At 37.5% G+C, this 23,095-nt stretch overlaps 26 annotated features.

The window, feature by feature from the left end:
* Positions 239-738: a DNAseI hypersensitive site, noted in NCBI's record as "5'HS6; observed in erythroid spleen; the nucleotide coordinates are approximate for this feature". NCBI's record gives its function as "chromatin accessibility in erythoid spleen {active_cell/tissue: erythroid spleen}" and the evidence as "EXISTENCE:in vivo cleavage assay evidence [ECO:0001075][PMID:9834246]".
* Positions 239-19,894: a locus control region, noted in NCBI's record as "deleted LCR fragment (deltaLCR-D) including 5'HS1-5'HS6; the deletion coordinates on the GRCm38 primary reference genome allele (HbbS or 'single' haplotype) are inferred from alignments with the HbbD allele ('diffuse' haplotype), which was used to generate the knockout (-4675 to -28560 relative to the Hbb-y cap site)". NCBI's record gives its function as "necessary for high-level expression of the beta-globin genes but not for developmental specificity or chromatin opening of the locus; homozygous deletions cause lethality in early embryogenesis {active_cell/tissue: yolk sac(E10.5 or E12.5) | liver(E12.5 or E15.5) | blood(adult)}" and the evidence as "EXISTENCE:knockout evidence [ECO:0001091][PMID:10882079, PMID:9809066, PMID:11553791]".
* Positions 239-23,095: part of a biological region, named in NCBI's record as "hemoglobin, activating region", that runs on past the window's edge. NCBI's record gives its function as "regulatory_interactions: Hbb-b1 | Hbb-b2 | Hbb-bh1 | Hbb-bs | Hbb-bt | Hbb-y".
* Positions 2,929-3,428: a DNAseI hypersensitive site, noted in NCBI's record as "5'HS5, also known as HS5B; relatively weak HS observed in erythroid spleen, MEL cells and fetal liver; the nucleotide coordinates are approximate for this feature". NCBI's record gives its function as "chromatin accessibility in erythoid spleen, MEL cells and fetal liver {active_cell/tissue: erythroid spleen | MEL | fetal liver}" and the evidence as "EXISTENCE:in vivo cleavage assay evidence [ECO:0001075][PMID:9834246, PMID:10534403]".
* Positions 3,075-3,094: a protein binding site, noted in NCBI's record as "probe B Ap1/NF-E2-binding site at HS5B". NCBI's record gives its function as "binds Ap1/NF-E2 in MEL cells {active_cell/tissue: MEL}" and the evidence as "EXISTENCE:protein binding evidence [ECO:0000024][PMID:10534403]".
* Positions 3,094-3,165: an enhancer blocking element, noted in NCBI's record as "m5'HS5 enhancer-blocking fragment". NCBI's record gives its function as "weakly blocks activation of the human Agamma-globin promoter by the mouse 5'HS2 enhancer especially when two copies are present in transfected K562 cells {active_cell/tissue: K562}" and the evidence as "EXISTENCE:reporter gene assay evidence [ECO:0000049][PMID:11997516]".
* Positions 3,094-3,165: a protein binding site, noted in NCBI's record as "m5'HS5 CTCF-binding oligonucleotide". NCBI's record gives its function as "weak enhancer-blocking activity and binds CTCF in K562, MEL, NIH3T3, 293T and fetal liver cells {active_cell/tissue: K562 | MEL | NIH3T3 | 293T | fetal liver}" and the evidence as "EXISTENCE:chromatin immunoprecipitation evidence [ECO:0000226][PMID:21454523]".
* Positions 4,375-5,302: a DNAseI hypersensitive site, noted in NCBI's record as "5'HS4.2, also known as HS5A; observed in erythroid spleen, MEL cells and fetal liver, and there is no equivalent HS in humans; the nucleotide coordinates are approximate for this feature". NCBI's record gives its function as "chromatin accessibility in erythroid spleen, MEL cells and fetal liver {active_cell/tissue: erythroid spleen | MEL | fetal liver}" and the evidence as "EXISTENCE:in vivo cleavage assay evidence [ECO:0001075][PMID:9834246, PMID:10534403]".
* Positions 5,026-5,045: a protein binding site, noted in NCBI's record as "probe A Ap1/NF-E2-binding site at HS5A". NCBI's record gives its function as "binds Ap1/NF-E2 in MEL cells {active_cell/tissue: MEL}" and the evidence as "EXISTENCE:protein binding evidence [ECO:0000024][PMID:10534403]".
* Positions 5,890-6,389: a DNAseI hypersensitive site, noted in NCBI's record as "5'HS4.1; observed in erythroid spleen and there is no equivalent HS in humans; the nucleotide coordinates are approximate for this feature". NCBI's record gives its function as "chromatin accessibility in erythroid spleen {active_cell/tissue: erythroid spleen}" and the evidence as "EXISTENCE:in vivo cleavage assay evidence [ECO:0001075][PMID:9834246]".
* Positions 6,590-9,525: an enhancer, noted in NCBI's record as "deleted HS4 fragment (delta4); the deletion coordinates on the GRCm38 primary reference genome allele (HbbS or 'single' haplotype) are inferred from alignments with the HbbD allele ('diffuse' haplotype), which was used to generate the knockout (-19847 to -22561 relative to the Hbb-y cap site)". NCBI's record gives its function as "weaky reduces beta-globin gene expression by up to 27% when deleted at its endogenous location but is not essential for nearly normal expression and does not affect developmental expression {active_cell/tissue: yolk sac(E10.5) | liver(E15.5) | blood(adult)}" and the evidence as "EXISTENCE:knockout evidence [ECO:0001091][PMID:11567985]".
* Positions 6,635-7,218: a DNAseI hypersensitive site, noted in NCBI's record as "5'HS4; observed in erythroid but not in non-erythroid hematopoietic cells; the nucleotide coordinates are approximate for this feature". NCBI's record gives its function as "chromatin accessibility in erythroid cells {active_cell/tissue: erythroid}" and the evidence as "EXISTENCE:in vivo cleavage assay evidence [ECO:0001075][PMID:1454540]".
* Positions 10,116-12,415: an enhancer, noted in NCBI's record as "deleted 2.3 kb AvaI-EcoRV HS3 fragment; the deletion coordinates on the GRCm38 primary reference genome allele (HbbS or 'single' haplotype) are inferred from alignments with the HbbD allele ('diffuse' haplotype), which was used to generate the knockout". NCBI's record gives its function as "reduces adult beta-globin gene expression by approximately 30% and embryonic gene expression only minimally when deleted at its endogenous location, but is not required for globin gene switching {active_cell/tissue: erythroid}" and the evidence as "EXISTENCE:knockout evidence [ECO:0001091][PMID:8649401, PMID:9668526]".
* Positions 10,220-12,272: an enhancer, noted in NCBI's record as "fragment 5 containing HS3". NCBI's record gives its function as "up-regulates the human A-gamma-globin promoter in MEL cell colony assays but not in human K562 cell colony assays or in transient enhancer assays in K562 or MEL cells; also enables integration site-independent inducibility on a linked human beta-globin gene in MEL cells {active_cell/tissue: MEL}" and the evidence as "EXISTENCE:reporter gene assay evidence [ECO:0000049][PMID:1454538]".
* Positions 11,348-12,418: a DNAseI hypersensitive site, noted in NCBI's record as "5'HS3; observed in erythroid but not in non-erythroid hematopoietic cells; the nucleotide coordinates are approximate for this feature". NCBI's record gives its function as "chromatin accessibility in erythroid cells {active_cell/tissue: erythroid}" and the evidence as "EXISTENCE:in vivo cleavage assay evidence [ECO:0001075][PMID:1454540, PMID:1454538]".
* Positions 15,948-17,094: an enhancer, noted in NCBI's record as "1.1 kb EcoRI fragment (mLAR1.1) or fragment 9 containing 5'HS2". NCBI's record gives its function as "up-regulates the human A-gamma-globin promoter in transiently transfected K562 cells and in K562 and MEL cell colony assays {active_cell/tissue: K562 | MEL}" and the evidence as "EXISTENCE:reporter gene assay evidence [ECO:0000049][PMID:2217202, PMID:1454538]".
* Positions 15,974-17,120: an enhancer, noted in NCBI's record as "deleted 1.1 kb KpnI HS2 fragment; the deletion coordinates on the GRCm38 primary reference genome allele (HbbS or 'single' haplotype) are inferred from alignments with the HbbD allele ('diffuse' haplotype), which was used to generate the knockout". NCBI's record gives its function as "mildly reduces beta-globin gene expression by up to 30% when deleted at its endogenous location but is not required for globin gene switching {active_cell/tissue: erythroid}" and the evidence as "EXISTENCE:knockout evidence [ECO:0001091][PMID:7557375, PMID:9668526]".
* Positions 16,008-17,094: a locus control region, noted in NCBI's record as "1.1 kb EcoRI-HindIII HS2 transgene fragment". NCBI's record gives its function as "confers copy number-dependent and integration site-independent expression on a human beta-globin transgene in transgenic mice, but does not confer developmental stage specificity {active_cell/tissue: erythroid}" and the evidence as "EXISTENCE:transgenic organism evidence [ECO:0001131][PMID:7958423]".
* Positions 16,282-16,881: a DNAseI hypersensitive site, noted in NCBI's record as "5'HS2; observed in erythroid and multimyeloid lineage cells but not in spleen or thymus cells; the nucleotide coordinates are approximate for this feature". NCBI's record gives its function as "chromatin accessibility in erythroid and multimyeloid lineage cells {active_cell/tissue: erythroid | FDCP-mix A4 | B6SUtA | LyD9}" and the evidence as "EXISTENCE:in vivo cleavage assay evidence [ECO:0001075][PMID:1438257, PMID:7958423]".
* Positions 16,550-16,884: an enhancer, noted in NCBI's record as "HS2 core deletion (dela5'HS2c)". NCBI's record gives its function as "reduces adult beta-globin gene expression by up to 25% when deleted at its endogenous location; similar to the phenotype of the HS2 full deletion {active_cell/tissue: erythroid}" and the evidence as "EXISTENCE:knockout evidence [ECO:0001091][PMID:16189270]".
* Positions 16,681-16,701: a protein binding site, noted in NCBI's record as "double MARE Bach1-binding site at HS2; the Bach1 BTB domain modulates binding and Bach1/MafK heterodimer interaction". NCBI's record gives its function as "heterodimerizes with MAF bZIP transcription factor K and binds Bach1 in MEL cells {active_cell/tissue: MEL}" and the evidence as "EXISTENCE:protein binding evidence [ECO:0000024][PMID:9565602, PMID:26503787]".
* Positions 16,682-16,700: a protein binding site, noted in NCBI's record as "tandem in-vivo-footprinted NF-E2 sites at HS2". NCBI's record gives its function as "heterodimerizes with MafK to activate beta-major-globin gene expression and binds NF-E2 in MEL, NIH3T3, bone marrow and fetal liver cells {active_cell/tissue: MEL | NIH3T3 | bone marrow | fetal liver}" and the evidence as "EXISTENCE:chromatin immunoprecipitation evidence [ECO:0000226][PMID:10891470, PMID:11517325, PMID:12193659]".
* Positions 16,682-16,700: a protein binding site, noted in NCBI's record as "in-vivo-footprinted AP1 site at HS2". NCBI's record gives its function as "binds AP-1 in MEL, bone marrow and fetal liver cells and more weakly in non-erythroid NIH3T3 cells {active_cell/tissue: MEL | NIH3T3 | bone marrow | fetal liver}" and the evidence as "EXISTENCE:protein binding evidence [ECO:0000024][PMID:8423777, PMID:10649435]".
* Positions 16,753-16,758: a protein binding site, noted in NCBI's record as "in-vivo-footprinted GATA-1 site at HS2". NCBI's record gives its function as "recruits RNA polymerase II (pol II) and binds GATA1 in MEL, bone marrow and fetal liver cells {active_cell/tissue: MEL | bone marrow | fetal liver}" and the evidence as "EXISTENCE:chromatin immunoprecipitation evidence [ECO:0000226][PMID:12193659]".
* Positions 17,666-19,894: an enhancer, noted in NCBI's record as "deleted HS1 fragment (delta1); the deletion coordinates on the GRCm38 primary reference genome allele (HbbS or 'single' haplotype) are inferred from alignments with the HbbD allele ('diffuse' haplotype), which was used to generate the knockout (-4675 to -6999 relative to the Hbb-y cap site)". NCBI's record gives its function as "weaky reduces beta-globin gene expression by up to 24% when deleted at its endogenous location but is not essential for nearly normal expression and does not affect developmental expression {active_cell/tissue: yolk sac(E10.5) | liver(E15.5) | blood(adult)}" and the evidence as "EXISTENCE:knockout evidence [ECO:0001091][PMID:11567985]".
* Positions 18,182-18,781: a DNAseI hypersensitive site, noted in NCBI's record as "5'HS1; observed in erythroid and multimyeloid lineage cells but not in spleen or thymus cells; the nucleotide coordinates are approximate for this feature". NCBI's record gives its function as "chromatin accessibility in erythroid and multimyeloid lineage cells {active_cell/tissue: erythroid | FDCP-mix A4 | B6SUtA | LyD9}" and the evidence as "EXISTENCE:in vivo cleavage assay evidence [ECO:0001075][PMID:1438257]".

The following is a 23,095-nucleotide window of genomic DNA, read 5'->3' as shown; positions in this document are numbered from 1 at the left end:
CCAGTGCTAAGTCCTATAACAGAAGTCATTATTATTCCTTAGATGGTCAAGCAAGTTGTACCACAAAACTAGAAATGATGTAAAAGACAATTATTTTCTTTCGCCCAACATGGTGCTTTTGGGATATAGTAGAGTTCCTGGATTTGCTTGCTAATTGTTTATTGCTCTTTAGTAAGGCATCCCACACATGAATGTACATTATTTGCCATTGCCCAATTATTTTCAGCCTATTAGTGTTAACTTCTATCATTTCTTATAGGTATCCCTGAGACATTTTCTTTGCCAAAATAGCTCAATAGTCTCATTTTTTCAAATCCTTCTAGTTTATTCTTCTTATTCATGTGCTTTATTGAAATCACTTACATCTTGACAGAGTTACACTTTTCATTCTCCTTTTCTTCGGTCTCTTATCTTTTGAGACACCTTTTCAAAGTACTCATGTTATCTGGCTTCAGACAGATTCTCCTGCTGTATTCACTGGCCTTGACTTCTCTGATAGTCTATCCATGCCTCTCTGCTTCAGCATCAAATGTTATCTTCACTAACCAGCTGAATTCAGAGCATTGTTGAAAGATGAGGAGCAAGAAATAAAAGGTGAAAAATTAATTAGAGGCTAAACTTAGGCACTATCATGATGCATTAGCCTTCACCTCCACCGTAACAGCAAAGTATAGTAAAGCAAACAGAGTTTACAGCGTCATGTGAATTTAGGATATAATAGAATGATGGTGATTGCCAATCTTTATTCTAAGAACTTCAGTTTTTGATTCTCAGGAGAACCTTCAAGTTTCTTTTCATTACTACGACGAGTTTGGTCCCTATATAGGTGACTTACATAGGCTAAGTATTTTATCCAAAAAAAAAAAAAAAAAAAAAGGACAAGGTGGATTTATCTATAGAAATAGTGTATGGACCAATCTACTTTCTTGTGTTGGTCAAGAGAAACAGTAACATATTCAGTCATTCATTACACCTCAAATGGAGCTCTACATTTCTGCTAACCTCCACAATAAAATGGATGACAGTTGAAGGGGTTAGAGAAACTCTATAGGGAGAGGTAGGAGGCCTCATAGTGCTTCTTTGTTGCCTGCTTATTTCTTTGGGTAGAGCAGAGGCTTTATAAGTTTACTCCAGTCCACTTTGGAGTCCATATTAGCTTTTGTTCCTTGTTCAGATACTGTTTAGGAAGTTGTGCTGGCGACACTTTATGGATGACACTTCTGACATCACTAGGAGAGAGAGTCTCAAAGCAAAGTCCATAATCCTTAGTCTCTTCCACTCTTTCCACCTGCTCTTCCACAGTGTCTTAGGTGTAGGAATTCTTTTGTAGATGTTTCCATTGCTGCTGGGCTCCACAACTCTGTATTTTGTTTTTGATAAAATTTTTCTTAAAACCTACGGTATTTATTCTGAAATAGATATTTAGGGTGAGGGCGTCCACATTCTAGAAAATAAGGTAAATTTTCATTTTGGGGGCATTTATAGTTTGACTTCTACTACTTAAGAACTATAAATATGTAACTCCTTGTGCTTGTGAAAGACATAAATATTTCTGATTTTGTTTTAGGAGCTCAGGGTATAAATTTTTCTGATTTTATTTTAGGAGCTCAGGGTCTTGATAGCCCTTGTGACTATGATTACAATGAACAAAACCCATCACTGAAATCTTTGTTCTTTATTATCATCAGTTCATGTGTCTAAGTTTGACTAAGCAAATGTTAAAAATGATGTGCTCCTGGCCAAGGTGGAGTACCTCCCTTGTCCACAATCACCCTTTCTTCCTCCCTCCTTCCATGTACCAGATAACTAATTCAGTTATGCTGGGCTCTCCTCCTAAAGAGACTTTTCAGCCCCGGACTGTGACAGGAACACACATCTAAACTGTGGGAGAAACTGCTTACGTTAGCAAAGTGAGTCACACTTATGTACATTCTTAATTGCTGTGTGCCCACCAGTTCAACAGTCTTAGGACTCACTCTTGCTATGTTTCCCATAAATGGGGTTTTTTTTTAAAAAATATTTATTTATTTATTTATTTATTTATTTATTTTTATTACATATTTTCCTTAATTACATTTCCAATGCTATGCCAAAAGTCCCCCATACCCTTCCCCCCACTTCCCTACCCACCCATTCCCATTTTTTTTTTTTTTTTGGCCCTGGCGTTCCCCTGTACTGGGGCATATACAGTTTGCGTGTCCAATGGGCCTCTCTTTCCAGTGATGGCCGATTAGGCCATCTTTTGATACATATGCAGCCAGAGTCAAGAACTCCGGGGTACTGCTTAGTTCATAATGTTGTTCCACCTATAGGGTTGCAGATCCCTTTAGCTCCTTGGGTACTTTCTCTAGCTCCTCCATTGGGAGCCCTGTGATCCATCCATTAGCTGACTGTGAGCATCCACTTCTGTGTTTGCTAGGCCCCGGCATAGTCTCACAAGAGACAGCTACATCTGGGTCCTTTTGATAAAATCTTGCTAGTGTATGCAATGGTGTCAGCGTTTGGAAGCTGATTATGGGGTGGATCTCTTTTGTCTTCTGAGAGTCCTTCTTTTACAGACTTAATCTGCCACGTGGACAGTTGTCCTTATTAACAGTCACTTCTCCTGTTGGTGTGGCAGACATTTGTTACTGTACCTTTCTGATCTGTTCTGTGATATGCTAGTTCAAACGACTTTTCTTTTCTTGAACCTATTACTGACCCTATTTCTCCTGCTTCCATGTGGTCATGGTCCTGTTAGTCTCAAGTTATGTTTAGATTAATAATTGATGTGGCCTTCTGCAGAAGTTTATTATTGTGGTGAGATAAACATTGCAAATAACTGTTTTGTGTACACTGTGCAGGTGATTTTGTTTCCTTATTTGAAAAGTATCTGTAAAGCTTCATTTGGCTGTGTCAGTTTCACTTTAGTACAGTAAACAGGAGGAATTTCTTCCAGTTGAATATGCCACAGCCTGTCAGTCTGCACATGAAGGGGCCTGAGTGGTCATCAGTGAAGGATGAGAACTTGAATGCTGATCACAACAATAAAATCAATGACAAAACTCGAGATGGCTTGCTTTTATTAGTAGATTCTATTAACTGACTCATATCTGACAAAACTAGAGAAAAAGAATGAGGCGTTTTCACCACTAGAGGGAAGACAATTATTATGGAGCCTACAGACCTAGGTGTGTGGATTCTCCAGCGAGGACAATGGTGAAAAGACCACTTGCCAGTAGGCGTCATTTTCATGGTAGAGGAACAGGACACTTGCACGTTCTGCCTACCTTCTCTATTCCCCACAATGTCTTCTGAGAATATGTCAGTACTTCCCTCTTTACAATACTTAAAGCCAAATCAGTAAAATATCACCTTGGATTTAGCAAATGCCAGAAACTTTCAAATGATTTTTAAGTGTTAGGCAGTCTTTATTTTAGAAAAGCAGAAAGAGAAAAGTTACTTTTAACTTAGTGTAGTAGAAAGAGACATTTCCCAAGAGGCAAACTAAGTACTGGGTTCTTTGTTAACCACCCTCCTTTTCTTACACCCCCCACATCTATCTCCCCCTACAAGTCTCCTCATGTTCCCAATTCTCAAGAAGTATATACTATATATTAATATACTAAGAACTAATGTCGGGTAACTGAGGCTACCACCCTCTGGATAGAGGAGTATGTCTGAAAAGATATAGTTGCTATATGAATCTATATTATTGTATTGTTTTATAATATGAACTGATTTTCCAGTTACATCCAGTTCTTTAAATATTCTAAGTTGTAATTTACTCACTTGGAAAAAGAAAAAGAAAACAAAACACTGTAAACATTTGTGAGGATTAAGATGATACACCTAAAACTTTCAACAAACACATGGACTGACACACAGTAGGTACTGTCAAAATAATGTTGAAATAAATTGAAATTTCTTAACTTGTGCAAGGTTGTTCTATATTATATCACAAAGTTTATGTTTTAACACTAGGAGTCACAAAATATTATTCTAATATTGGGCTGGAGAATTCCATGAATCACAAAAGTGATTAAGTTGTCTAATGCTGTGGATTTTTCAAAGGCCTGAACTCAAACCGTTTTGATTTTCTTTTCATATATTACCCTCCCAATATGTCAATGTTCTGCTGTGTGTTTGGGGATTATTGTTATTGGATTTTTGTGAAATGCTGAAACAAAGAGAGAACAGGGTCTCCAACAAAGGATCCCATGATCAGTTATGCCAAGCTCTGACAGAGCCTTGCCTTCAGTTGTATCCTCACTTCTGAGACCACAGGACTCCAGCAGATCGTTCCACACCATGATCTCACAGACAGTTCTGAATGAACTCATCAGGTCTCAAAACCAAGAAGGAGGATATCAATGTGAGGAGATGGTACTGATGAGATTCAGAGAAAGACAAGACAGAATGAATGGGTGGGACAGTAACTGGAATGCATTATATACTTGAATGGATGTTTAAAAGAATACATTTAATTTAGAATAATTTAAAAGGAGAATTGCAATATAGCAGAAGGACGAGAGAGGGCAGCAAAGTTGTGTTCACTTTTGTTCCAACAACTTCCACTTCTTCAGAGTTGAGTACACATTTGCTATACTGCATTATAAACTTTGAATTCATGTTCACAAAAAAAAAATCAATGACAAATGATAAATAGACAAATAGATGATAGGTAGGTGGTAGAAATTTAATAGGTAAATGATGATAAATGTAGGTCTTTAAAATTAACCCCCTTGTTTAAAAATTAATGTGTTTTTGAGACTTTCACATATGACTAGTATATCTACATCATCTCACCTTTCCCTTCCTCCCAAATTCCTTTCATGCCTCCCACCTCTTCATGAATGCATAGTCTTTATTTCTGTGATATGTATAAATATTCTATATGAATCTATAAATATAAATGAACTCTGCATCCATTTAGTGTTCTTCATATAAAATGCCTCTGTTATTGATCTGAAGTATCTGCCTTTGACTTAATTCAATGGTCTCTAATCTATATTAGATATAAAAATTAATCAAAAGACATGAAAACAATTTTTGACACATTAGCTTCACAGGTGGTTTGTTTTAAAACATTTCACTAGAGTATGGACAGAGCACAGGTTTCAACGTCTCCTTTTTTCCCCGCTACACCAGACATCCAAACTTTGCAATATATTTATACATGTTTGTAAATACATTCAACTCAATCCAAATACTACCGGCCTTGGGAGTAAAGAAGAGTTTTAAACATGGTCAACAAGGAAGAGAGCGAGTCATACTTCAAAGGCATAGATTAAAACTTCTCCAGCCTTCTGTAACCCTGAAAATCATTTCCTTTTTGAGATCAGACAAATGGTTGGTGCTTTTTACATAAGGCCACTGTCAACCTGTTGTAGTAATTTCCCATTAGGCTGTGCTTTGAGACACTTGCTCTTTCCAGGACCTCTGCCTTGCCACAGGTAAACTGCATCTGCAAGCCTTTTATTAGTCACTCACTCATAGTCCCAACAGCTGGAAAGACCAAATGTTTGTCATTGACAGGAAAAGAGTGTCTTTATATTTTTTTGGTTATAAAAACTACATTTTGATTTACATCCAATACTTTCTCCAGCCCATTTTGGCGTATATAAATGATGTGTGGTTTCTCCAAATCACCAAGGTAGTACCCGGAATCAGGCACTAACATCACCTATCGAAGCACATATACTGGCAATTAATGATTGTTGAGAGAGAGAATTAAATGAGTTTCTTGATTGCTTAGCCAGTCTGAAATGGGCAACTTTAGGCACATTGCAACATCTCTAAATGATCTCAGTTAGATGTGCTTATAAACTTGTATATATTATACACAATTTGCATTATTTATAAAGTAATAATTAATGACTAATATGTCAATAATTTGGAAATAAGTGGGATATATTCAAAAGGAATTGGAGAAATTAGAGAGGCAAATGATCTAAAAATTATTAGTATTTGAAATTCTCAAAGAATATACAAGATTAAAAGAGTAAAGTAAAATGCTTCAATGTATTTCCTGAATTTTTATGCCACATGTCATCTAAAGATGTTATTATACATTATTTCATTGTTGCTCACAACCATTGGATTATTTTATAGTATTTCTATGCTCTAAACTTATTTATTTACATATTTTTATGTGTTTGAGTGTTGTATGTATACATGGGTGTAACTAGTGCCCATGGTTGTCAGAGAGGGCATTGGATACCATGTAACTAGACTTACAGACAGTTGTGAGCTAGCACACTGGTACTTGAACCAAACTCAAGTCATCTGCATGAGCAACAGGTGCTCTTAACCACTGAGCCATCACTCTCCAGTTCTAGTATTTCTATATTTGACAGAAAGCACAGGTTCAAAGATATTATTATTGTTAATGCCTTAATTTGAATTGTATTTACTCACTAGAATATAATTTTCTCAGAGCCACAAAAATCAAATGTTATGAACTGACATAAATGCAATTAAGTTGTTATGACAAGTCCATTATCAAGTTTAGGAAAAAGAATGAAGCACTTTTTCAGGTGTGTTTGTGTGAGAGAGATTTGGGATAGAACTGCATTCAGTGAAAAGAACTTTTAATCTCTTTTATTTAAGAATAGACGTGGAGGGTGCATGTAGACCACTCAGTGTTTTTTGTTTTGTTTTGTTTTGTTTTGTTTTTGGTTGGTTGGGTTTTGTTTGTTTGTTTGTGGTTTTTTTGTTGTATGTTTAATTTTTTGTTTTTTGGTTTTTTGTTTTTTCTTTTTTCTTTCTTTTTTTGGTAGGTGACAGTAACCATGTCTCAAGGTTTCAGATCATGAACAATTTGCCCTCTCTTACATCTAGCAGCAATGTCAGAATGAGATGGCTTTCCCCACCCCTTTACTAGTCTGAGATCCTCCCACCCACAGCAAGGGGAGTGAGATCCTGCCAAGACTCTGATAATATTATCTATTGGACCAGGAAGCCAGGCTCAGAGCCTTGGCTTTCCAACTGCCAAACAGCAGTTTGCACTTTTGTATATTTAAGTTGTATGCTTATTTTTAAAGAAACACCTAGATGTCTGTACAGCCCAGACTGTGCCATGGAAACCACTTTGAAGGGTTTTGTTTTGGTGTGTGTATGTGTGTGTGCATATATTTAATTCCTTCTGCTCTTTCTCTCATGATGAGCAGGTTTAGAGGCAGGAACTTCATGCAAATGCACATGCCAGCCAGGCAAGAGCTAGGCATCCTAGTTCAGGAATTCCCATGATAAATGTAATATCATTACGAAAGTCTCTAGACTTTTTTGACCCTTAGTTTCTTCTTCTGAAAGTAAAGGCCACTAGTAAATTATTCTTGAGAGATCTTTTTCAACATATATTACATCAACTAAATGTATAAACTGCCTCATTTCCCACACCAGGAAGGTCCCTGAGTTTGAGATCCTCTACTGGCAGGCAGCCTGCCCAAAGATTTTTCTTATTTAGTGAAATTCCCTCGGTACACCAAACCTACTGAGCACTAGATACGTGGGTGCTTTGCACGGTGGAGGAGAGAAGATGACCCCCTCTTTCTATTGTCATATAACTTAAGAAAATAACTCCCTCTCCCACACATATTAATTTCCGATGGGTCATTTCTGAAATTCCAACCCTTGTTTCACAGAAGTTTCATATAGAACATTGGTCAAGATTCTCATCAGATCATGTGATGTTATGAAGATTCAGCAGTTCTCATTAACTACCATATGCTTTGTTTCCTTCATATGTTATATGGTTTTTCTCCAGTTTGTTATTTGTCATTTCATATTATAGAGTTCTAAGAATAATTTTTTCATTGTTTTGTTAGTTCTTTGAAAGTCTTATACAGTTTTTTTTGGCTATCTTCACTCTCCCAACTGTTCTCAGATTGATAGCTGCCTTCTTATTCACTCAACTTTATGCCATTAAAAACAAAAAGACAAAAAAAACAAAAACAAAACAAAAAACAAGAACAATTTGTGCTGCTCAAAATATTCTTGGAGGTGTGGTCTTCTGTTGGATCCTGGTTGACTTACCAGGGGCTCTATCCTCTTAGAGACCCCCTCCTTTCCTGGCAGCTAAGGATTGCTAATAGCTCTATAACTAGGGGTGGGACTCTGTGCCATACTCTCTATTCTGGCATTTTGTCTGTCTTGGATTTATTCTGGTTTCATGGATGCTGTCACAGCTGCTGAGAATTCACATGTGCAGCTCCCCTGCTGTGCCCACAGACATTTGGTGTACTTATTGACTCCTTGGGGTTCTCACACTATTACACTCTTCCCCTGTCCCCTCACAAATGGACATAGTATTAAAACCAACTCCCAATGTTCCATAGGCTTTTAACAAACCTGTTAAGACTATTGTGAAAATTGTTTGGGTTAATTATACAGCATTTACAGTAGTGCCTTATATATGGTAAATGCTCCAGAAATATTGGCTGCTAAAATTGTACTTATATATAATAATTTTAATTACTTAATTGTACTTATATATAATAATTCTTTTGGGACACACTTTATTCTAATTTGTTTTTAAATAGTACACTAATAATAAAATTAATATTTATTGAAGGCTCATTCTATGAAAATACTAAAACTGTTTTGGGTAAATGACCTCATTGACTACTTTTTAATTATCTAAAGCAAATGCTATTAATATTCTTATTTTATTACAGTTAAGAAAGCAGTGTTAGTTTTCCCTAGTATATCCAGGCACTTATACACATACAAATGGTGGGATTTAAATTCATCTCTCAACTACTCTTCTTTCATTTTCCAGTGAATTTCCAGTTCCTTTTTCTAAAACATTTATCTACTTTATACCACTTACTATTCAGGATGTTGGAATTTAAGTTTTAAGCTCTATTAATTGTGCCAATTATTGTCATTGCTATTCGTAGTCTATGTGATATCATTGCTTGTGTGTACAGATCAGAGTAAAAATTTGGACTCAGTTTTGTCTTTCCCCACTGCCAAAACAGGTTCTTTCTTATTCCTGCTGGTCTGTGTTTTCTAGTGTATTTAGTGTATGAATTTTGATGGCAATTTTGTCTCTTCCTACCATCTCACCACAGAGGTGCTGAAATTACAGATAAACACCACAGCATCCAGCTTTTAACATGGAATCTGGGCATGAACCGAGCTCATCAGTCTTGTGTGAACGTGCTTTAATCTAGTGAACCACATTAACTGGCCCTGACACAATGTGTTTTTGATTCTCCACTCTACTTTCCTAAATTATTGTAAAATTATACCATGGTACTGAAGCAACGGCTCAGAGTCTAAGCATGTTTGCTGCTCTCCATGAAGACTTGAGTTTGGTTCTTAGCACCCATGCTGGGTAGTTTATGACACCCTGTGACTCCAGATCCAGAGGATATCACACCATTTACTCAAGGCCAGATAGACTATCTTAAGTGGAGATGGTGTACTGGATATACATGATCATGTTCCATGAATTAATTATCTTCATGAGTCTAAAGACTATGGTTTTCTGGCTTATGTTTAACATGTGTTAAAGGCCTTCCCTGTGTTTAATGTTCCAATATAAAATGGTTGTGTTCCAGTTAACTCAGTATGTTACTTAGGATTTCTTTGGGAGATTCATGACAGGCAGACAATTTTTTATATACACTTAGGAGGGGTGTGTGATAGGTAATGAAGGGAGGTAAGTAAAGGGAAAATAATATAATTTTAACTTCCCAAATAAAGAGATAAGAAGACAGTGGAAGAGCACATGTACTAATATACAATTAAATATTGCATTAAAGCTTTTGAAATAATGTTATATATTATTTAAAGATATATACATACGTAAAAACCATGTGAATAAAACCATTGTTTCCAAAGACAAAAAGAATTACCTGGAAAAAAAAGGCTCAGTTGAAAACTGACGAGCTTCCTTTCATGCTTATGATAAATAGTTTTCACCCCTGGTGAGAAGTTCCAGAAGGGCTGGGTTTTTGTTTTTGTTTTTTTTGTTTTGTTTTGTTTTTTTGGTTTTTTGTTGTTGTTTTGTTGTTGTTGTTTTGTTTGTTTCGAAACAGGGTTTCTCAGTATAGCCCTGGCTGTGCTGGAACTCACTTTGCAGACCAGGCTAGCCTCGAACTCAGAAATCCACCTGCCTCTGCCTCCCGAGTGCTGGGATTAACGGTGTGTGTCACCACGCCAGGCAAAGTGCTGGTTTTGATGAAGTCCCATATTCCCATTGATAGGAAAAAAACCACATTTGTTTCTAAGCTTGATCATATACCAAATGGCATCCATAGGACAAGGCAGAGAGGAAGGCTTGTCCCTTGCTTTTTGTTGAGATAAATCAGATTATTAAATGGATACATTGATGTTAATAGAGAAACAGGACAATTAGTTCTGAATTAAGTAGGAACTGTAATTCTTTCTCTAACACCAAGGCTGTAGCATGTAAGAATTTGGGGCATTTTGAAACTTCAGAGACCTTACAAAATATGAAGAATGGGTAAGTCAAGAGCTACATTACTCTAAACTGCTCTACGCTACATTATGCTACACTACTCTACACTACACTACATTACTCTACTCTACACTACACTAGTCTACACTACTCTATACTACACTAAACCACACTACTAGTGTACACTAGTCTACATTTTACTACTCTGCACTATACTACTCTCCATTACACTACACTACTCTACACTACACTATACTACACAACTCTATTTTGCATTACTCTACACTACACTAGTCTACACTACTCTATTCTCTACACTAGTCTGCACTTCATTGCTCTATACTATTCTACACTAAACTAGGCATGGTTACTTTCTGTAAATTGTTTTCCTCGGTGACTGAGATTTTGGAATGCCCCTCCTTTCATGAGCCTCTTGATGCCCTTTATACTGAAACTACTTCCTCATGATCTCAGAGCCTTCCTAGTTGAAATGACCATGACAGAAGTTTTTTCTGGCACCTAGAAGTCATTTCTAATTTGTTGTCGGTTTCTAAGAGGTAGTGAGTTTAGATACTCCCACTAGCCCCTTCCTTTGGCCTTGGCCCTTGCCCCATCAGTCTCAACACTGCTCAGATGGTACAGAATCACTTCATTAAGAAAGACCACAGTTCTCTCACTCCAAATCTTAAAACTTTCTTTTATATCTGGAAACAGTGAGAGGAATGTAACAAGAAGATTCATATAAACAAACAAACAACAGGAAGAAAAGCTAAGTAGAGGAGTGGAAGATGAATGAGATATGTGAGGACAGAGATTATTAAATGATAAGATGAAATTGTCACTCATTGAATCCTTTTGTGCTATATACAGTCCAACAATTTAGTTCTTGCTAAGTCTTTAATTCACTCTATGAATAGACACCAGTAATATGTTTTCTTTTTTTTTTTTTTCCCTTTATGTTAAGACTGAGCTCAAGCCAGGTGTGGTAGCACAAGCCTTTAATCCCAGCACTTGGGAGGCAGAGGCAGGTGGATTTTTGAGTTCGAGGCCAGCCTGGTCTACAAAGTGAGTTCCAGGACAGCCAGGACTACAGAGAAACACTGTCTAGAAAAACTGAGCTCAGAAGAGTTAGGACATTTTCCTAAGATCAAAACGTCTGGGCAAATACCAGACACTGTTCTGTTTGAAGCTCCTGCTGAGAGATGCTTGTTTCCCTGATGAGGATTCAATGGGTTAGATGAAGAAAAAGAGCCTGGTTACAGATGGAGGAGAAAACAAACAGGAGATCTGTAAGTGTAAATTTTGGAGCACAGGTTTCTAAGACCCTTACTACAGAGAACTTTGACTCAGCAAACCCTAGGCCTCCTAGGGACTGAGAGAGGCTGCTTTGGAAGATGTGTCTATCAGAGGTCCCATATGTATACATCTGATGCTAGCTGCCAGCTATCAAGAAGGGTCACTTACATGCTGGCTCAGATAGATGACCATGTCTGGGTTTCAGCTCAGGGTGGAGTCTGTGACTCTGAGAAAAGATAGACACAAACATGAGAGCAGTAGGACAAAGGGTGGGGAGAAAAAGCATATGGCATTTTTATGTCTTACCACATGAGCTTCTCATTCTCTCAGCTATGTGAAAACAACCCCATGCCTCCTGATTTTAGGTTCATAATTTATAAAAGTCAGGGTCATAATCATTCCTATCCTGAGTAGGTATTTGATGATCAAGTGAAAGACACAGTTCTGCAGATCAGTGCCCAACAGTTCAGCTGGGAACTTTAGTCTTTCAGAACCAGGAGGCTTAAACAGCAAATAAGTTTGAGAAATCAATGAGAATTTCTAGGAATCGTAATATCAGCTTCAAAGCTTAATGATTAATTATCCATGGATGGGATATTATAAAAAGAAGAACAGTAACAACAACAGCAACAAACCTATACCCTGTCATATTAGGGTCATCTAACCAGGTACTTTACTTAAGTCCAGACCAATTTGAAGACTACTGATATCTATTTTGAAGTCCAAGAACACCTCCCTAATAGTGAAGCTGTCATCATACAAAGTTATATAAGATTCTTAGGCATAAAAGAGTCTTAGGAGCCTCAGCAGGAGCTGAGAAGATGGTGTAGAAACCTGATGAGAGATACTTGAAGATACAATGATTCAGACTAAAGGAAAATTAAGAATAGTACTCAATTAAAATTTTTACATATGTTATTTGCTATTGTAGTTCTACGATACTTAAATTCTCTGAGGTATGTGTATCTAAATCCAATGATTTTTGTAGCCTCCCTGTCTTAAGCAGGCTGATTTAGACCTTGCTGCCACTGAGAATGAGACCACCTGGGGTGGAGCCTTCCAACCTAGATGGTTCTATTGTTCTGTCACCTGCCACTGCTCTTCTCCAAGATGCTCCTACCCACTGAGAGGCTGAACCTGTCTTCCTGAGATATTCCTGAGATAGCTGACAACCTGTGGAATTGGTGACATAATACTAACAGTTAGGGCAGACTAGTGCTAACAACTTAGCAACAAAGTCTGGAGTGGCATCCCCCCTTTATAAGCACAGACTCTTAGCAAACATTGGGCCTTGATCAGAAATCTGTCTTGGCCTCTTTTCTTCTTTCACGTTCTCTCCCTTACAGCTCCGGCCTCCCACTCAGGAATCTAGTTTGTGTGGCCACAGGCGGCTACAGGTTTTGAGTACTGAGTTGCTACATTGTAATTTAAATTACTATCATGAATGTACTTATGCTCACAACAGCATTCACGACACAAATGCATTGTCTTCTTTATTGATGAGAAAGGAACACAAATGTAATAGTATAAATGAATTTCTAAGAACATATAAGATGTGAACTGGTAGTTATAACCAAAGTGCACTATCTATTGTGCTATGTATAGCATATTACTTCTTGTTGAGCACATGGTATAGAGAAGCCCACAGAGCTCTCCAAAGTGATACTACAGGGACATTTCTGTTCCTGCTGAATAATACCCCTTTAACACCAAGACATGAAGAAATCATTTATCATGGGCTCAAAGAAGTAGAAACATAAACTTCTTCTTAATCACTTCTTCTAACATTTACTTCATGAATATGTGGGGCCAGGTGACCATAAGCATATCCTATCTTTTTGTACCATGTGTTTGTGTGAAGTAGCATTCTCAACATGACTGGAATATTCAAAATTTTCAGCTGAAAAGCATTGAGGATGTTGTATATATTACAGTGCTGAATATTAAGGATAGCTGTCATTCTTACTATAAAAAGAAGCAAGCAATTGAATCTCATTAGCATGCAGAATTGTCTTTGTGTTAAATAAATAGTAAAATTACATTTATAAAAAAGAGCAAGCCAGTCAATCCTTTGGCATGGAGTGCAGAGAGGCTCACATCTTTAATGGAGGAGCTATTGACAGCTGGTGACTTCATAGGGAGGAAGACGCCATTCTTGAAGGCTGTGGCTTCTAAGTAGTTCAGCCTCCCTCCAGTGGACGGTCCCACACTTCTGGGAAGACTGAATTGGATTAATAAAGTTATTAAAAAGATTCAATGCAATATAGAACAGGATACTAAATTTAGGAGGAGTGAAGAGGTAGAAACAGATCTGGGAGGGCCTTATAGAGGAGAGAGGGTTGAATATGATCAAAATATGATATAGGAAATCCTCAAAAAATGAAATATCATCTTAAAAATTAAATATATAAAAAATAGAGTCTAAGATATACTTGTACTTTCTACTTCTTTAGTCATGACTGTATCTCATAGGAATATATGAGAAGAAAATTTAAAGACATGCTGAAAATGCCTAGAATAAAAAAGGATACTCTCTTGAATAACAGAGATTTTTCAGATGATTATTTATAGGTACCTTTTTTTAAATTTTTTTTTTGAGAAAACTGGAAGTCATGGATGCTCAATTTGCCTTATAAGCCTTTGGCCAACTGGCAAATTTTATTAAGGAGACTGAGCATGCATTAAGTTCCATCACTAATTTTTGTCCTAAAACTGACTTCCCATTCATTGACATTAACTTAAAGCCTCATTATCTTCAAACCATATAAATCTACCCACCCAGTGCACACCTCTGTGACATTTTACCTCTGGTCAGGTCCAAAGATCTTAATAAGCCAAGAGAGGCAGCATGTTGTGTTGTTACAATAGGAATACTCGACCTAAGACAAAATATTACTAGACCCTCTATTTGCACAGTCTGACAATAGAATAACCTCATGTCTTACTAGTATATATTTTACTCCATATACTAACAGCTTCAAAAATAGCTTTGTGTTTCATCTCATTAGTCTCATCTTCAGTGAGTATGGAAGAACCCAATACCAGTCCTATAGACATTCTTGTCAGGACAGTGCTCTCAGCTGTTGTTCAAAAGTCAGCTGGCATTGTTCCTCTCAGGCTAATCTTAGACACTTCACATTATCTCGTGAAATTCTAGGAAGAAGAGAACTTGAATAGAGAGTGAAAATGACCAGGGCTCCCTGGGACTAAACCACCAATCAAAGAAAACACATGGAAGGATTTGTGGCTTTAGCTGCATATGTAATGGAGGATGGCCTAGTCGGACATCAATGGGAGGAGAGGCCCTTGGTCCTGTGAAGGTTCTATGTCCCAGTATAGGGGAATGCTAGGGCCAGGAAACAGGAGTGGGCTGGTTGGGGAGCAGGGGGGAGAGGATAGGGGATTTTAGGAGGGGAAACTAGGAAAGGGGATAACATTTGAAATGTAAATAAAAAAATATCTAATTAAAAAACAAAACAAAAAGAAAATGGCTAAATAGGAATGCTGGATAGAGAAGTTTCCTGTACAATGAGTTATATTTAAGTATCTCCTGAAAAGTTGTATTTGGAGACCTCAATATTGTTTTACAATATTATGAATCTGCTTAAGTTAGAAATTCAAATGATAGTGGAAATTGTAAAGCCACCTGTGGATTAAGTATTCAAATACAGCCTGGGAGAGACATCCAGCATTCAAACCCTAATCCTCACTTTCTCCATTTTGTAAAATGTGAGATAGAAATTTTGAGGGGAGAAGTAGATTCCTCAAGGCCACACAAATAGAAAGGCCTAGAACCATACTTGGGTTCAAGGGTAATTTTAAAGTTTTTGTAATCCTATCCTCTTCCCTTGCCTGTGGCTCTTGCTTAAAACACAAGCTATATTATTATTCTGTGTTTTACAACTTGAAGAAGCCAAGCAAATTGCTCAAGCTTACAGAGGAAGTAGGTAATATTTCTAGGATAAGCAGTCCCTGCCCTTTTCCTTTCTTTTTTCTTTTCTTCTTTCTTTCCTTCCTCCTTTCCTTACTTCTTTCTTTTCTTCCTTCATTTTGAGTCAGGATTTTACTATATAACTATGCTATCATGGAACATACTATGTAGATCACGATTGACTGGTACTCACAGAGATCTGCCTGTCCCTGCCTCGTGAGGTCTTAGACTAAAGTTGTGACCTCCTTCACTCTATATCCAACTAAAACGCTGACCATTGATGGCTTAGTTTAACTAGAAATTGCCTTGAAATCATTGCAGACATTCACTGGTACCCTGTTTCCTTATCTGACCTGCTTTAACTGGGTAAGCTTATGAAAAGTCTTGTGTAGAAGAGAAAGGGAGAACAGCCTGTGCTAAATGAGGAAGCTGCCTTGCCTGTTCCTGCTCAGTGGGGTTTCTGGCTATACTACATCAACTGAGTCAGTGCATCTTGACTAGTTCCCACACCTTTCTCTGAACAGAGAGAGTAAAGGGCTCAATAAGAAAAATACAGTTTATGGTCTGTACGTTGTATTACATGTCATCCCTTACTTTCTAAAAGGCATCTTCACTGAGAAAGACATGGATTTCTAACCTTACAATCTCTACAAAGTTCAGAATATATAATAATCTTGAATTATGATTAACTGTTAATTTTGACCAGGTCTTCTGGCAGACAGGTCACATGTGTTAGTATCACTTATTCCTCAAGTGTTGATGTTAGTATCAGCATATTACCGATGTTCCACAAACATTTCCTGAATGACTGTTAAGCTTCCTACACATTAACGAGCCTCTGCATTTTTTCCAGCTTCCATCTATGATTTAAGTAAACTCTAGTTTTCCACTTCTTCATATTCTCTCTCTAGATCTCAATTATTGCAGTACCACTGTCCAAGGGCAGAGGAGGTTAGCTGGGCCCAGGCGGAGTCAGTTCTCCACTCCCCACCCTGTGGGTGTGTTCAGCCTTGTGAGCCAGCATCTAGCTTGAGCACAGCAGTGCTGAGTCATGCTGAGTCATGCTGAGGCTTAGGGTGTGTGGCCAGATGTTTTCAGCTGTGACTGATCAGTGCTATCTGGGTCTCTAGGAGGAAGTCCACAGGGAAGGTGAAAAGAAAATAAGTTTGCTACCTGAAGAAAACATTACTTACACCAGCATTACAATGAAAAGGGGACCCTGCCTTGCTGTGTGACATAACCTAGAATATTTTATTTTCTAGTTAAAAATTACTTCTCATGATCTTTATTAGATGTTATAACAAATCATTTTTTATAAATGTAAAGTTTATTTAGACTCATACCTAGAAGCAACAGAATCACACATTTTAGTACACACACACACACACACACACACACAAGAGTTTTGTTCATAAACTATGCAATTGTTAATGAAATGCTATTTGGAATGGGCTTGAATTCATTGCAGACATTCACTGGTACCCTGTTTCCTTATCTGACCTGCTTTAACTGGGTAAGCTTATGAAAAGTCTGGTGTAGAAGAGGAAGGGGGAATAGCCTGTGTTGTTAGAGTTAGGGTCATTGGATCTGTACTAGGTAGTTCCCTGGCAAGTTCACATTTACCCTGTAATCTAGCACAGAACCTTAGTTTAGGTTAGAATCAGTATTGTAAATTCTGGTTAAGTGAATTCTACCATTCTCACATCATTGTGAACATGAGAGGTACTCATCAGGGATGTAGGAATTACCCCAGAAAGACAGGTGATATTTTGGGGTACAAATGCGCATTTGGAGGAAGAAAAGGAAGCACCTAGCCCTCCTTAGTTACTCTACAGCCACTGCTTTGGAACCAAAGGCCTTCTCTGCACAGATGTGTTTCCTCTGGTTGTTCTGTCATCAGAGTTTCCTCTCTTCAAAGAAAAAATAAACTTCTTCCAGCCAAAAAGCCATGGCTTTTAAGCCACTAGTTACCATCCATGAGAGATATTGCCTGATATTGTTTTGACAGTTCTAATATGTAGAAATGTTCCAAAGATGATTTTTAATTTCTCTAATTTCCAATCTAGTAGAACTTCCAAGGTATTTCTTAGGTCATGATTATAATAACCACAGGTATAGATAGAGGTTAGCACAAATTTACTGCTTATTGAGCCTCAAAATTCTTATACTAATACATGCTCCAGTTTAGAAATTAGCATGCATTAGTGGGAGCATGAGTGTGCGCAATCATGGCAGGCATCCTGCAAAGGAATAGATTATGAGACTAGCATTGTGCCAACAGCTCAGTTATTACTTTTATTCATTTCCTTTAGGGAAAGGAGAGTCATGGTCTGGAGAAAGCATGTTAGGTCCAAAATGTCTCTAGGGTAGCCAATAGGGAACTGTTCTTTTCTACAGTTTTCTATTAGGCCAGTTCCTTAATTACTAACTTTTTAATTACATATCAGACTCAACAGTTAAAAACCCCTTGCTCTGAAGCCTTTTAGTTGCTTTATAATATTTTGAGCCCCTCCTTTGATCTTTTGGGTTGTTTGTTTTCCTTTTTGAAAAATTGCATCTCAGTTGTATTTTGAGAATGTGATTTATTTATTTCCTTGGCTCTGTAGACTTCATAAATTATATTGCCATGGTACACTTGAAAATTTTGGTAATAGCCTCACATTTATTACAATATCTGTACACTTTTATATGTATTACATGAAACGTATTTATCAGGCTTTCCTAAGCCAGATCCTCAAACACTCTCCCATAACACATACCTCTTATCTACTCATGAAGGAGCAATGATGGGACAAAGAAGGCAGGAGCCCAAACACACTGGCTTCCCCCAATCTCACGGAGGCCTCAACCTTGACTCAGCTCTGTGCAGCTCTGGCTCTTATCTGTCACCACAGTCTGTGACCCCACCCAGCTGACACTACCCCAAGTCCCAGAAGAAGAAAAACACCAGTTCTTTCTACTTCTACTTATTTAAATAAAATAAAAGAAAGCCTTACACCCCTGGACAGATAAACAAGAATAAAAGAAAGAAGAAAGAAAAGAAGAAAAAAGAAGAACATGGAGGAAGAAAATTGGTCCAGTCAGAAATTGTAACAAAGGCTTGAGTGAGGCAGGATTATTGAGAATTGGTCTCTTGGCACCTTGGTCTAGGATCCTGAAAAAGGAAAGCTTCTTCCGTTTATAGATGCCTTAGACTCACTGAACTAGAGGCTCAGATGACTTACTTTCAGAATGGCTTTTTCGTGTTATGAATTTTGGGGCAAGAACAATCACTAAATATTACCAACTTCAGGGACAAAGAGCACAGGGTCTCAGTTTCTCACAATGTCACTGGGAATGACCTTGCTAAAGGATGGAGTCTGGCCATTGTCAGGGTAGTTATTATTTAATCTCTTCTTACTTGGCCAATCCTCATATCTTTTCCCACAGAGATGTGAGTTTACAGTTCAGGAAATTCCCTAAGTTATAACTTCCACCTAGGACACTAAATGCTGAAGAGGTATGCCTAGCTAAAATATAGCATTTTTACTTTTTTTTTTTATAAATTTCAAATATTACCAAATCAAAAATTGCCAAATTCAGGCAAAAGATACCGTCAATAAGACAAAAAGACCACCAGCAGATTGGGAAAGGATCTTTACCTACCCTAAATCAGATAGGGGACTAATGTCCAATATATATAAAGAACGCAAGAAGGTGGACTCCAGAAAATCAAATAACCCCATTAAAAATGGGGCTCAGAACTGAACAAAGAATTCTCACCTGAGGAATAGCAGAGAAGCACCTGAAAAAATGTTCAACATCCTTATTTTTTTATTACGTATTTTCCTCAATTACATTTCCAATGCTATCCCAAAATCCCCCAAACCCTCCCCCCCCACACTCCCCTACCCACCCATTCCCATTTTTTGGCCCTGGTGTTCCCCTGTACTGGGGCATATAAAGTTTGCCTGTCCAATGGGCATCTCTTTCCAGTGATAGCCCACTAACATCCTTAATCATCAGGGAAATGCAAATCAAAACAACCCTGAGATTCCATCTCACACCAGTCAGAATGGCTAAGATTAAAAATTCAGGTGACAGCAGATGCTGGCGAGGATTCGGAGAAAGAGGAACACTCCTCCATTGTTGGTGGGATTGCAAGCTTGTACAACCACGCTGGAAATCAGTCTGGCGGTTCCTTAGAAAACTGGACATAGTACTACCAGAGGATCCAGGAATACCTCTCCTGGGCATATATCCAGAAGATGTTCCAACCGGTAAGAAGGACACATGCTCCACTATGTTCATAGCAGCCTTATTTATAATAGCCAGAAGCTGGAAAGAACCCAGATGCCCCTCAACAGAGGAATGATTACAGAAAATGTGGTACATTTACACAATGGAGTACTACTCAGCTATTAAAAAGAATGAATTTATGAAATTCCTAGGCAAATGGATGGACCTGGAAGGCATCATTCGGAGTGAGGTAGCACAATCACAAAGGAACTCACACAATATGTACTCACTGATAAGTGGATATTAGCCCAAAACTTAGGATACCTAAGATATAAGATACAATTTGCTAAACGCATGAAACTCAACAAGAATGAAGACCAAAGTGTGGACACTGTGCACCTTCTTAGAATTGGGAACAAAACACCCATGGAAAGAATTACAGAGACAAAGTTTGGAGCTGTGACAAAAGGATGTACCATCTAGAGACTGCCATATCCAGGGATCCACCCCATAATTAGCTTCCAAACGCTGACACCATTGCATACACTAGCAAGATTTTGCTGAAAAGACCCAGATATAGCTGTCTCATGTGAGACTACGCCGGAGCCTAGCAAACACAGAAGTGGATGCTCACAGTGAGCTATTGGATGGATCGCAGGGCTCCCAATGGAGGAGCTAGAGAAAGTACCCAAGGAGCTAAAGGGATCTTCAACCCTATAGGTGGAACAACATTATGAACTAACCAGTACCCCTGAGCTCTTGCCTCTAGCTGCATATGTATCAAAAGATGGCCTAGTCGGCCATCACTGGAAAGAGAGGCCCCTTGGACACACAAACTTTATATGCCCCAGTACAGGGGAACGCCAGGGCCAAAAAATGGGAATGGGTGGGTAGGGAAGTGGGGGGGGGAGGGTATGGGGGACTTTTGGGATAGCATTGGAAATGTAATTGAGGAAAATACGTAATAAAAATTTTAAATAAATAAATAAATAAATAAATAAATAAATAAATAAATAAAATCAAAGTGAAAAAATAATTGCCAAATTCACTTTGCACGCTAGAAGTATGGATGGACCCTAATCTCACAATAAAACCCTTTTGAAAATCATATTCAGCCATAGAATTCTTATATCTGCACATCAGTATGGCTTTTGAGGCAACACTTTTTTAGACATTATTCAAATATTTAATTAGTGCATACTTAAGAAGGGCTACATTTTAATAAAGTTCACCAGTTATTAGTTAATGTAATTAGCTAGCTAAAACAAAGAATTTTGGCTATTCCCTAAGGTATAAATTGAAGCAGTATAAAATGAAGGGGAATATTGAAAATATAAAGTACCTACCTAATAAAAGGGCCTATGTGTTTTATTATGTCAGAGTTTTTGGTGAGTTGATCTTGATTTATAAAATACACAGGTGAGCTTATTTAACATAAAAAGATAAGAGTTCTCTAGAATTTTAATCCTGAAAATAGACAATTTATTTACTCTAGGACCCAAGTTAAAAAAGAATGCCATGGAGATGATAAATAGATCATAGGGTAAGCTATTATAGGATATTGTAAAAATGCAGAAACTTGTTTTACCTAGAAGGTATGAGAGCTTTCTGCCAATGAAAAAGTAAAAATAGGGTTAATAAACAGTCTGGCTTGTTTTGTTTGAATTTAGATAATGACAATAAATTATAGCTTAACAAAAATGGAGTAGTCTTAGACCAGTGACTCATCTGTTTCCTTCTGATCAAGTACCCAAGTAGCCTGCCTTAGATGGGAATATAAATATATATATATTTGCTGCTTTGGAGAACCTGTTTAAATGTTTTACACTTCTACACATCAATGTAGCAATAATGTTAACATTTTAAAAGCATTTTAAAAAATGCCAAAGAAACCAAGAAAGAGAAGTGATGTTATGGGAGAAAATAGGGCACTTATGACTTTGTTCCAGGTTACCAGTTTCAAGAGAATACCTGGCTGACTATGGTTTTCTATTTTCTCTTCCTAGTAAAAACTCTCGTGATAATTAAGTGCCAGACACTTCTCTGGTTTTTCAGTATAGCCCCAGAGGTCAGTCAAACAGGTGTCTGCTCTGAACTGAAAAGGGAGGGATTTCTAGCTAAGAAAGACATGGCTCTCTCTTTAACTCATCTTCAAATCATGAGGCTGATGCATTCAGTGTCTTTGACATTTTCCATTGCATGTTCCTTGAAGGTTTAGGGCTTCCTGCAGGGATTCCACCTTGCTGTCATTAGTATGTAGTCATTCCTAGTTAATGCAACACCTAAGAAACTTACTCTATCTAATTTATTGCTGTTCTGGGAATATGAATGGAGACATAAAATGGAAGCAGAGTAGTGACCATTTCTTTTAATAAAATTACAAAACATGTTTTTCCTGTTCAGAAACTTCACTCACAATTTTTCTAATTTAAAACTATTTATGATGAAGAACAACTGTAGAGACTATTTTTTTCTTGTTTAACACTGAAAAACTTGTGTTTAAGGGCCTAATTTACTACAAACAGTATACTTCAAAAATTTCTATACTAATAACATCTAAAATTAGCACAGCATTGAATTCTTTCTTTTAAAAAGATTGTAGCAGCCATAGGAATTGAATCCATTCCCAGAGCTTTGTACATGCTAGGCAAACACTCAGACTTGGGGTTTTGAAACAAGGATGCACTCAAGCTGACAGCCAGCTGATTTTGTCTATTCAGTCTTAAACTTGAACAATCAAAACATCTTTCTCACCCTAGAGTTACATTTTCCTAGGCTGTCTATTATAGGCAAGAAAACTTTAAACTGAACCCACAGAACATTTTTTAAAATGTTATGCTCTAGTTGTAACAGATATGCTTACTTTCAGTCTGTATGACATGGATACCATGGTCATCCTGTTAGCTTAATGTGTTCATAAGAAGGTGCATCACACCAAACGTAGCTATTTTAACATGTATAAAGTATCCATATTCTAGTCAATCCTATGTATATACATTATTTAGTAGGTAATAGTCTGCCAAATAGTCTATGCCATGAGAAGATAAGTTCACATCTATACTGGCCATGGGTTAGAATCTGTACTCAAAAGATAATGTAGAGAAAAAGCTGACAGAGGGCCAGAGATTCAATTACTTGTAATAATGCCAATTTGGGGACACTTTAAACAAGATAATGCTTCTGTAAGCATAGAAGAAAGTAAAACAAAGGTGTTCTCATATGTCAGAAATGGCTGTTAG

The sequence above is a fragment of the Mus musculus genome, chromosome 7 (assembly GCF_000001635.26).
Source record: "Mus musculus strain C57BL/6J chromosome 7, GRCm38.p6 C57BL/6J".
Taxonomy (NCBI): domain Eukaryota; kingdom Metazoa; phylum Chordata; class Mammalia; order Rodentia; family Muridae; genus Mus; species Mus musculus.
Note: the sequence above shows the minus strand (reverse complement) of the source record. Positions and strands in the feature narration are given on the sequence as shown.